Raw genomic sequence first — 10,180 nt, 5'->3', positions numbered from 1 at the left:
GAAAAGTAAGCTGAGAGAGGGTTTTTGGGTTCACCGGTTAAACCGACGTTCAAAGGATCTATACCCATCGGTTTAACCGGCGTTACTAAGTGTCAGCCACAGCTCAGTCATTTCAGGCGTTCAACCGGCGTATACAAACTTTGCAGCATCGGATCAACCGATGAACAGAGCACAATTTTGACCTGAAAATCAACTGTTATTTGCATCGTTCAACCGACGAGTTCATTTTTCAGATCATCGGTTCAACCGGCGTACAGATACAGATTTGGCAGTGTTTCTGGTAAACTACACCGACGCAATCAACCGGTGCTCAAAACCTAAGCGTCGGATCAACCGGCGATAAGAAATTCTGCGGGGTCCACATGTCATATTTCTCTCTTGCCGGCTCACGACCCATTTGCTCTCGATTCGTTTCCAGCTCGACTCTTCGCCTCCGCTCTCACCACCGTCGCCTCCGCCGCCGACGTGCGCCGCCATTCGCCGCCGTCCGCCGCCCGCTCGCCGAGTCCTCGCCTTGCGCCGCCCGCATTGCGCCGCCGCCACACCGCTGCCCTCGCGCCGCCGCCGCTTGCACCCGCGCCGCTGTCTGCAGCCCGCGTGCGCCCACGCCGCCGCTGTCCGCCCGCGCGACGCAGCGTCCGTGCCCGTGCCTTCACGCGCGCCCCCGCGCCGCCGCCATCACCGTTCCGCGTCATCGCCGCTCGCGCCATCCCAGCCACGCCCGTGTGCCGCCTGCATTGCAACCACACCGCCGTGCCCACGCGTCATCGTGCCCGCACCTGCATTTCCTGATTCGCACGCCTCACACCTCCACCGTGCCGCAGCCCACGTGCCTTGCACCTCATTCACTCTTTCACGCCGCGCACGCCACGTGTTCTGCATTTTATCCGAGCTTGCAGCGCCGCTTTCTTGTTTCCTTCTGTTGTGGAGATGGGTCGTGACAAGAGAAAGGGAAAGGAGGTAGTGGTCGAGGAGCCCGCTCGCAAGCGGACTCGCGCAGCCAGAGAGGCCGAGAGGGCCGAGATGGTGGCTAAGGCCGCCGAGGAGCAGGCGTCAGGCCGCGCTCGTCCGTTCGCTATCAGGGACACGCCAGCCAGGGGCAGAGGCAGAGGCAGAGGGATGGGCAGAGTCAGAGGAGCCAGGGCCACCAGAGCCGCAGCAGCAGCAGCAGAGTCAGCGCAGTCACTCTCAGCGGCAGAGTCCGATTCAGTTTCAGAGTCAGAGCGGTCAGAGCAGTCTCAGGGGCAGGGCACACAGCAGTCACCAGCTCTACGACGTTCTGGTCGCACATGGCAGACGTCCCCCGCAGAGGAGACTTCACCTGCGACCGAGCGTCGCACCGGACCTAGGACGCGAGGAGGACACCAGCCACAGGAGCCTCGCAGGTCCACCGCAGCAGCAGCAGCAGCTCGACGAGCCGAGGCCCTAGCGGCCGAACGCGCAGTGTTCCGCATGGACACTGTCGTGCGTCTGGAGCCAGGTGTGCTGCTCCAGAACTTGACCAAGGCCAATGCGGCGAAGGTCAAGAGGCTCAGGTGGAGTGTGTAGGAGGAGGAGTGGTTCCCGGTGACACGAGACAGCAGGGTCGATCGCAGATTCTGGACGCTTCTTCAGGCCAGTTTCTACGAGACCTATCAGAGGCGGGGCCACAGGATCTTTCCTCACAGAGTTCTTGATTGGGTTTCTTTGAGGACAGCTGCAGGGGGAGCCGATGTCAGGGAACATTTTGATCACTTCAGGGGTCTGCCCAGGTTGCTCTCGATTGAGAGGAACAGGTATATTGAGGACTGGGTCAGAGTCTTTTACGCCACAGCATGGATTGCCCCAGAGCGCAGAGCTGTTCACTTCATGTTTGGGGGGCAGGTGTTTGGTTTGTCCAGAGCGACACTCGCAGGGATTCTAGGAGTTGACTTGGTTGACGTCTCCCTGCACGAGATGGTATATGGTGATGCAGATCCACCGCGCAGAGCCATGATTGGCGGAATAGCACCTTCTCACGAGGCTATCTCACAGTGCTTCCGCCAGCCCTTCCCGGCTTCCTACGCCAGAGTACCGAGCTTGCTGACCCCCGAGGCCTACGCTGTTCACATGGCACTCCGGAGGACGTTGCTCCCGAGGAGTGGCTACCCTGAGGGGTTCACAGGTCTGCAGCAGCTGCTACTGCTTCACATTCTCACTCACGAGCCGTTCGATATTGTTGATTTTATTCTGGCAGAGATTGAGGATGTCATCACTGATGGGATGGGAGTCGTGCGTCAGTTCCCATATGCTCACTGGATCAGTTTTATCTGCTCTATGATTGTGCCAGCTGAGTCACCAGTCAGTGCTGTATACCGGCAGGACGAGGTCCCCTGGTTTCCAGTCTACCGACCGACTGCACCCTCAGACACAGGAGGAGAGGGAGACAGGCAGATCGTGCTGCCATGGCACGGCTGTCACCGGAGGTTCAGGCCCGTGTTGCCCAGGAGGACGAGGCACTACTAGCCGCAGAGGCACAGCTTCCTGGAGGAGATGATGAGATTCATTGGTCAGACCTAGAGTCAGACTCCTCCGAGGATGATGAATACTTCCCTGCACCTGCTCCAGCGAGTCATGATCATGAGGCAGGAGGTTCCGGAGAGCCAGCTCCAGTGTCAGCTGCTGCAGCTACCACAGTTTCCGAGTCTCAGGTGTCTCAGCCGTCTGAGCTCACCGCTCTTTTGCAGCAGCTGGTCACACAGCAGAGGGAGGATCGCCGTGCTCAGGAGGAGGCCAGGAGAGCCCATGAGGCCCAGCTTGCTGAGATTCAGAGGGAGGCCGCCCGAGAGCGAGCCGCTACAGAGGAGCGTTTTGTCGGCCTCATTGACCGAGTATCTCAGAGGACAGACGCTCAGTTTCAGCAGATGCAGCAGGGCATGATGGCGATGTTCGGGATGATTTCACAGTTATATTCTCACACCGGACTCGCCCCTCAGCAGCCAGCACAGTCAGGCCTTCAGGGCGCCGGAGCACCACCACTTGCAGTTACACCTGCTCCGGCCTCCACTGCTCCAGCTTCTTCTGCGACCCCGGAGATCATGTTCTCACTGTCAGCATTACTTGGGTCTGCGAGTCGTCCCCTCTTCTCTCCGCTGCCTGCGACCTCACTCTTTCAGGAGTCACCCTCAGCAGTGCAGTCTGCCGGCCTCCCCGTCATTCCTCAGACACTACCTTCAGGGGGAGGAGGAGAGGTCTCTTTGGTTCAGCAGTCGTCACAGCCGGCAGCATCAGCACTCACTACTTCAGATGTTGACACATCCTCTGCTGAGCCGGCTACTACTTCGACGGACCTTCCTCCAGGCAGCGCCAGCACACGAGCCTCCACGACAGCTACTCCTCCGGTCAGCTCAGCACCTGCCGGCAGCTCAGATCAGCAGCTTCCTTCTGTCACCGAGGATCCTCCGTCTGACGACGACGATGATGATGACCCGGATCGCTTCCTCGCCGTCCCTCGTCACCCGGATCAGTAGCTTTCCTTTTTGTGCTTTGATGCCAAAGGGGGAGAGGGAGTGAGAGTCAGGGGGAGGGTAGCATTAGAGAGAGCTCGATCAGGACTTTGTTGTTTCTTATTGTATTATATATTGTATCATATTTGGTTTTAGTTCATGGATATGTACATTTGTCATTTGAGCATGCTGAGCTTTTGAGACATATCTATGGATTTCGTTTGAGTCTTTGAGCTCTTTGGTTCTTTTCTTTCGAGTTTGCTTGTGTTTATTCGTGCCACATCTTTCTTGCTCTCTTGTTATCTATGTCTGTGTTGTCATCAATCACCAAAAAGGGGGAGATTGTAAGCATCTAGGCCCTCAAGGTATGTTTCGGTGATTAATGACAACCATTATTGTGACTAATGAGTTTGTGCAGCTTTACAGATCATTATCGCTCATTTGGTTATATGTCAAAAGAGGCCCCTAATTTTCATTATTCAAAAAGGCGATCTCGGCATTCAACTTAATAATATGTCAAGACTAAGGATCTTTCTAGTCCTAAGTGTCATAAGGCTGAGAAGGACACTTAGGTTAGCATAGGTTTTATAGTTTTGTAGTGATCGCACTATTAAGAGGGGTTTAGGCTTAGTAACTTGAGCATGGACATGGTCATTTGAAAATGGATGCACACAATGGTCACTCAGGTTTCTAGAAGCTCAAATAAGTGGTTCTCAACTTATATCTCAAGAATATTTGGATTTCATTCAAGACTCAAGTCAGAAAAGGCAAAATCAGAAAAATCCTTAACACCGGTTTAACCGACGCCTAAAGTTTTCTATACGTCGGTTAAACGAGGTCAGCAGGTCTGGACAAGTCCATACACCGGTTAAACCGACGTTATTTGAAATTGGACGTCAGTGCAGTTGTCCAGAGACTCGGTTTTCAGTTGATCAGTGGACAACTACACTCACCGGTTAAACCGATGCTATTTGAAATTTGACGTCGGTGCAGTTGTCCAGGGACTTGGTTTTTCAGCTGTTCAATGGACGATTACATTCACCGGTTAAACCGATGCAACGACGGTTAATCTTTCCAAACAGTAACGGCTAGTTTTCAAAAAGGGGAGTTTACATTCACCGGTTAAACCGACGATGACTATTGGAGGGACGTCGGATTAACCGGCGCTACGCAGTTTTCTGGCAGCTTTTTCTCCAACGGCTCTATTCGTGTGAGCTGCCCATATATACCCCTCCAATGGGTCATTCTACCACTCTTGACACCAGGCAACATCCAAACACACATACTATAGTCAAGAGCCACCTTGAGCTTCAACATTTCATACACTTGTTCATTCAATCATTCAAGAAGCAAGATTAAGGATTTGAGTAGAGAGAAGATTGTGTGCATCCATTCTTGGTGATTGGTTCTTGCTCAAGTGAAGGCCTTAGCTTGTTACTCTTGGTGATTGGCATCACCTAGGCGATCTTGGTGATCGAGGTGATTCTCGCGGAGCTTGCCAAGGATTGTGGAAGCCCGGAGAAGAGATTTGTACGTGGCTTGATCTCCACCACACCGGTATGGTGAACGGAGACTCTTAGTGAGCGCCCTCGTCTTGGTGACTTGGGAGGTGACAATACTCTTTGTGAGTGTCACAACGTGGATTAGGGGTGTGTGCCAACACATCGATACCACGGGAAAAAATCCGGTTGTCCCTTGTCCACTTTACTTTTTCAAGCATTATCTTTCATGCAATTCATTCATGTGCTTGATTTAGGAATCACTAGTTAGCTTTACCTTGCTAGGCTTTATCTCTTTTCATCTTAACTAGCTTGTGTAGGTTGTTTAGTTATCCGGTTGGTGAATTGGAGCCTTTCTAGTTCTTGCATAGGTTAAGGTTGTTTTATCTTGTTTTAGAAATTGAAAAAGGCCCAATTCACCCCCCCTCTTGGTCCATCGATCCTTTCACCTTGGCCACAAGCCTAGCCTTGTACTTTTCAATAGTACCATCTGGCCTAAGTTTTTTCTTGAACACCCACTTGCATCCAACCAGTTTACATCCATAAGGACGTTCAACGACCTCCCAGGTTCCATTAGACATAATAGAATCCATCTCACTCCTCACTGCTTCCTTTCAATAGTCAGCATCAGAAGATGAATATGTCTCTTCAATGGTTCTGGGTGTATCATCTATGAGGTATACAATAAAATCATCACCAAAAGACTTTACAGTCGTTTATCTCTTGCTCTTTCTCGGAGCATCATTGTTATCCTCCTCAGGATTTTCCACAAGTATATGTTCATTGTGTTCTATCGACTCAGCAGAGCCATCATCCTCGATGAACTCTTGCCTAGATGAACTTGTTTCATCTCTCATGGGAAAAATGTTTTCAAAAAATGTAGCATCTCTGGACTCCATTATAGTACCAACATGCATGTCAGGTACTCCAGATTTAACTATTAAAAATCTATACCCAACGCTGTGAATAGCATAACCTAGAAAGATACAATCCACAATTTTAGATCCAAGCTTACGTTTCTTGGTTATTGGCACACTCATTTTTGCCAAACAACCCCATGTACGTAAGTATGACAGTGTTGGCCTTTTCTTCTCCTATTACTCGAATGGAGTTATCTCTTTATTCTTTGTAGGAACACGGTTTAGAACATGACATGCAGTCAATATAGCCTCACCCCACCATTCCTTGGAAAGTCCCGTTGTATCTAACATGGCGTTAACCAAGTCCGTTAGAGTGCGGTTCTTTCTTTCGGCAACCCCATTTGACTGAGGTGAATAGTGAGGCGTCCTTTCATGAATAATACCATGCTCCTCGCAGAATAAAGTAAATAAATTTGAGAAATACTCGCCACCACGATCTGACCTAACTCTTTTGATCTTTCTCTCAAGTTGGTTTTCTACTTCAGTTTTATAGATTTTAAAGTAGTATAAAGCTTCATCTTTTGACTTCAACAAATAGATATAACAAAATCTAGTACTATCATCAATCAAAGTCATGAAATATTTTTTACCACCTTTTATCAATACTCCATTCATTTCACACAAATCGGAATGAATTAATTCTAAGGCTGCCAAGCTCCTTGCCTCCGCGGTCTTATGAGGTTTACGAGTTTGTTTTGATTTAACACATACATGACACTTAGAATTTTTGACAAAAGTAAACTTTGGAATTAAGCTCAAATTAACTAAGCGCATCATACAACCAAAATTAACGTGACAAAGCCTCGAATGCCAAACATTTATTTCATCAACGTTAATAACATTGTATGCAATTTTATTACAAACATCTGACAAAGAAAGACGAAACAAGCCTCCGCTTTCCTAACCCTTTTCAACAAAAGTATCAAACTTAGACAAGATACATTTATTAGACTCAAAGACTAATTTAAAACCATCTCTACACAGTAGAGAGCCGCTGACTAAATTCTTCTTGATGGTGGGGACATGCTGCACGTTCTTCAGCTGCACGGTCTTCCCCGAAGTAAACTTTAGATTTACTGTACCAACACCAAGAACACGCGCATGCAATCCGTACCCCATCAACAAGGAGGAAGTCCCGCCGGTCTGGTAAGAAGAGAACAAAGAAGCATCAGCACAAACATGAATATTAGCACCAGTGTCAACCCACCATTCGGGTGAACCAAAGACTGAAAGAACAGTAGGTAATAAATTACCGTACCCCAATGTTCCTCCAGGCACGCTAATAACCATGTTGGCGGAGTCGTTGCCTTTGCGGTTCGGACACTTTGCAGCAAAGTGATCCGTACTAGCGCACACATAGCAAGCTCTCTTCTTCTTCTTAAAAGTGGTTGTCTGCTTAGTCTTTGGTTGGTTCTGCGGTGGCTTTTTCTTGTTCTTGTGGGAGTTGTTCTTCTGAACAAGATTGGCACTGGAAGCACCAACAACTCCTTTCCCACGTATGTCCTTTGCTCTCGCCTTCTCCTCAACATCAAGAGTCCCTATGAGTCCATCTATGGTGAACTCCTGTCTCTCGTGTTTTAGAGAAGTAGCAAAGTCCTTCCAAGAAGGTGGCAGCTTAGAGATTATATCTCCAGCCACAAACTTATTGGGTAACACACATGGGGACTCTTTGCTGCAATTTTTAAGATCTTTTGCCAGAATATGTATTTCATGAGCCTGTTCCATCACAGAACGGTCTTCAACCATCCTATATTCAAGGAACTGCTCCATGATATACAACTCACTGCCGGCATCAGATACTCATATTGAGCCTCAAGAGCATCCCACAACGCTTTGCCAGTTGGCAGCCGGATATAAGAATCCACCAGGTTACACCGAGAACACTAATGATCAAGCCTCGAAAAAGGATATCAGCCTCATTGAACGCACTCCCTTCCTCTGGAGAAAATTGTTCAGGCTTACCCTCTTTTACATGGATCACTCTCGATAGTGTTAACCATAGTATAAGCCGCTCTTACCAACGTTTGTAATTTGAACCATCAAAAGGTGGTGGTTTGATTGATGCAGCAAAGCTAGATACCGAAAGCCTATTAACAAATTCAGATTTTTGGATTGTTAGAAAACTAGGCAATTTTCGGTATATTTTAATTCCAAATATTACTAGCAATTTTATAATATAGATGAGTGATAATGTGTGTATAAGATATGTGCATGTGTTCATGTTATTCTCACTAATAAGCATGAACAAAGAATTAAACCAGAGTAGATTTAGTAAGTACCCCAAGGCGGGACCAGTGCCGAGGGCACCGGTTGCGCCGTTACCAGCTGGAATAGATATACTATTCGACTGGCCTTGCTCGAAGTAGCCGAACTATGTCGATGCAGGAAGAGGTTCGCAGTGCAGTCCCACGAACGGTCACTCCGGAAAGTAGATGAAGTAGTCGTTCGCACGAGCGGTCACGCCGGAAAGTAGACGAAGGAGTCGTTCAGGGAGCGAGCAGTCACGTCAAAACGCTCTCCAAAAACCTGATTGCCCGCGTCCCGTGCAGGACCTTCAGCGAGCAGAGGTTCCGGAGGCCCTGCTCTCGCTAGAGCTGTGCGCGCAGTACTAGCGATGGGAATGGCAGAAAAGCAGCTGAGGGAGAAGGGAGAGGTCTCCTAAAGAGGAGTACCTGGATCAAGTGTTGAGGTGAGTGAGGATGAGATTCAACGAACCTGGACGTCATGAATGACTTTGATGAGCGGCAGTTATTGTGCCTCAGGTTCAACGAACCTGGACGTCGTAAAGAGCCTTGAATGTCCGGTCATCAGCACATCACGTCGCACCGCACCTGCACGTCACGTCCGGCCGCGCCTCGCCACGGCCTCGGCGTGGCGCGGCGAGCGAGCGCGCGCGTGTGGTTCACCGTCCTCCTCTTACCGGCTTCACAAGTGGTGTACACGAAGTCCACCCTTTAAGTCGGTTAAGATCCTCCTCAATTCCCGGTACGGAATTAAGCCATTGATTCCCTAACATTTAATAGTGGGCTTTAAATTCTTTTAATGCATTCATTAGAATGAATGGGCCAAGCCGATAACTCCAACAGAAACTTGCGTTTTCACAGAAGCGCGTCATGGCGGCTCGTTCTTGGCTGTTGGCTGAGCAAGCTTGCAGCCACCATCGCAGCAACCATTCCTCACCGCATGAGCTCCAAAGCTCGCTAAGCTTCCCTCACGTCGGATGACGGCGCGTCATGGTCGCGCGCGCCTCGGCTCTTTGCTGCCAAAAAAAAAACAGCGAGAGCAGACAAGCGAGGCAGCGACGGAGAGCTTTTGAGAACGCTTGGCAGTTGTGTTGGAGGTGAGATGGCATTGGTCTCGCGATTCCGGCCGGAAGGATGGCGGCACTGGCGGACAGGTGGCTGGGAGGAGGAGCTGACCCAGATCAGAAGTTATTTGCACATAGATCCCTTAAATTTACATTTAACCCCTCATTTCGGATCGCGATTATTAATCGCGATCCAAATATGTACATATAACCCCCATAATTTACAAACAGGACCCTGATTCGGATCACGATTATCCAACCCAGGGGGCTTTATTCAAATATTTGGGCCCCGGTGAATTGGCACCGGGCGAGGCTCCTCTGCCGCCGGCGACCCCCGCCGACCCCTCCGCCATGCTTCTTCCATTGCTCGCTCTCCGGAACTGGACCTCCACGCGCATTGGGCCGGAGGCGAGGTCGGGCTTGCCGACAACACCGCGCCGCCACAGGGGGGGCACGGGGCGCCTGGACTCGCCCGACGGCCCGAGGACGCGGCCAGCGCGGATGTCAGCCGTCGATGTGCTCCAGTTGCCCGCCTAATCAAGAGGTTATTCTTATTCCCTGTCATACACCGCGTACCGCTGTACCCTTTGATCTCAGACAAGGGAAGCGAGTTGGAGTGGAAGCAGCTCTTGCATCAGGACTAACGCATCTCAGACAAATCTGGACAAGCATTACAGTTCACTTAATGTGGATTCTTTGTTTGTGTTGCTACTGTCTCCAATCTTGTGATCCAAGGCAGACCCATTTGATCAAACATAGGATTGTTGATTTGATCAGTACTCCACAAGAAAGAAATCAACACGACGAGAACAGGCAGATGATCAATGGACTTCCAACTTCGTGTAAAAATGGCATTCTATGTTTTCTTTATGGGAACTATGGTAGGCAAGGAGCCAGCCTGAACTTTTTTTTTTATGCTAAGTTGTTGCATATATTGTTTTATGAAAGGGGTAGAGAGGGAGGTAGCAGCTAGGCTACTCAAAATACATT

The sequence above is a fragment of the Panicum hallii genome, chromosome 7 (genome assembly GCF_002211085.1).
Source record: "Panicum hallii strain FIL2 chromosome 7, PHallii_v3.1, whole genome shotgun sequence".
Lineage (NCBI taxonomy): Eukaryota > Viridiplantae > Streptophyta > Magnoliopsida > Poales > Poaceae > Panicum > Panicum hallii.
The sequence above is the reverse complement of the archived record's forward strand: the minus strand, read 5'-3'. Positions refer to the sequence as shown.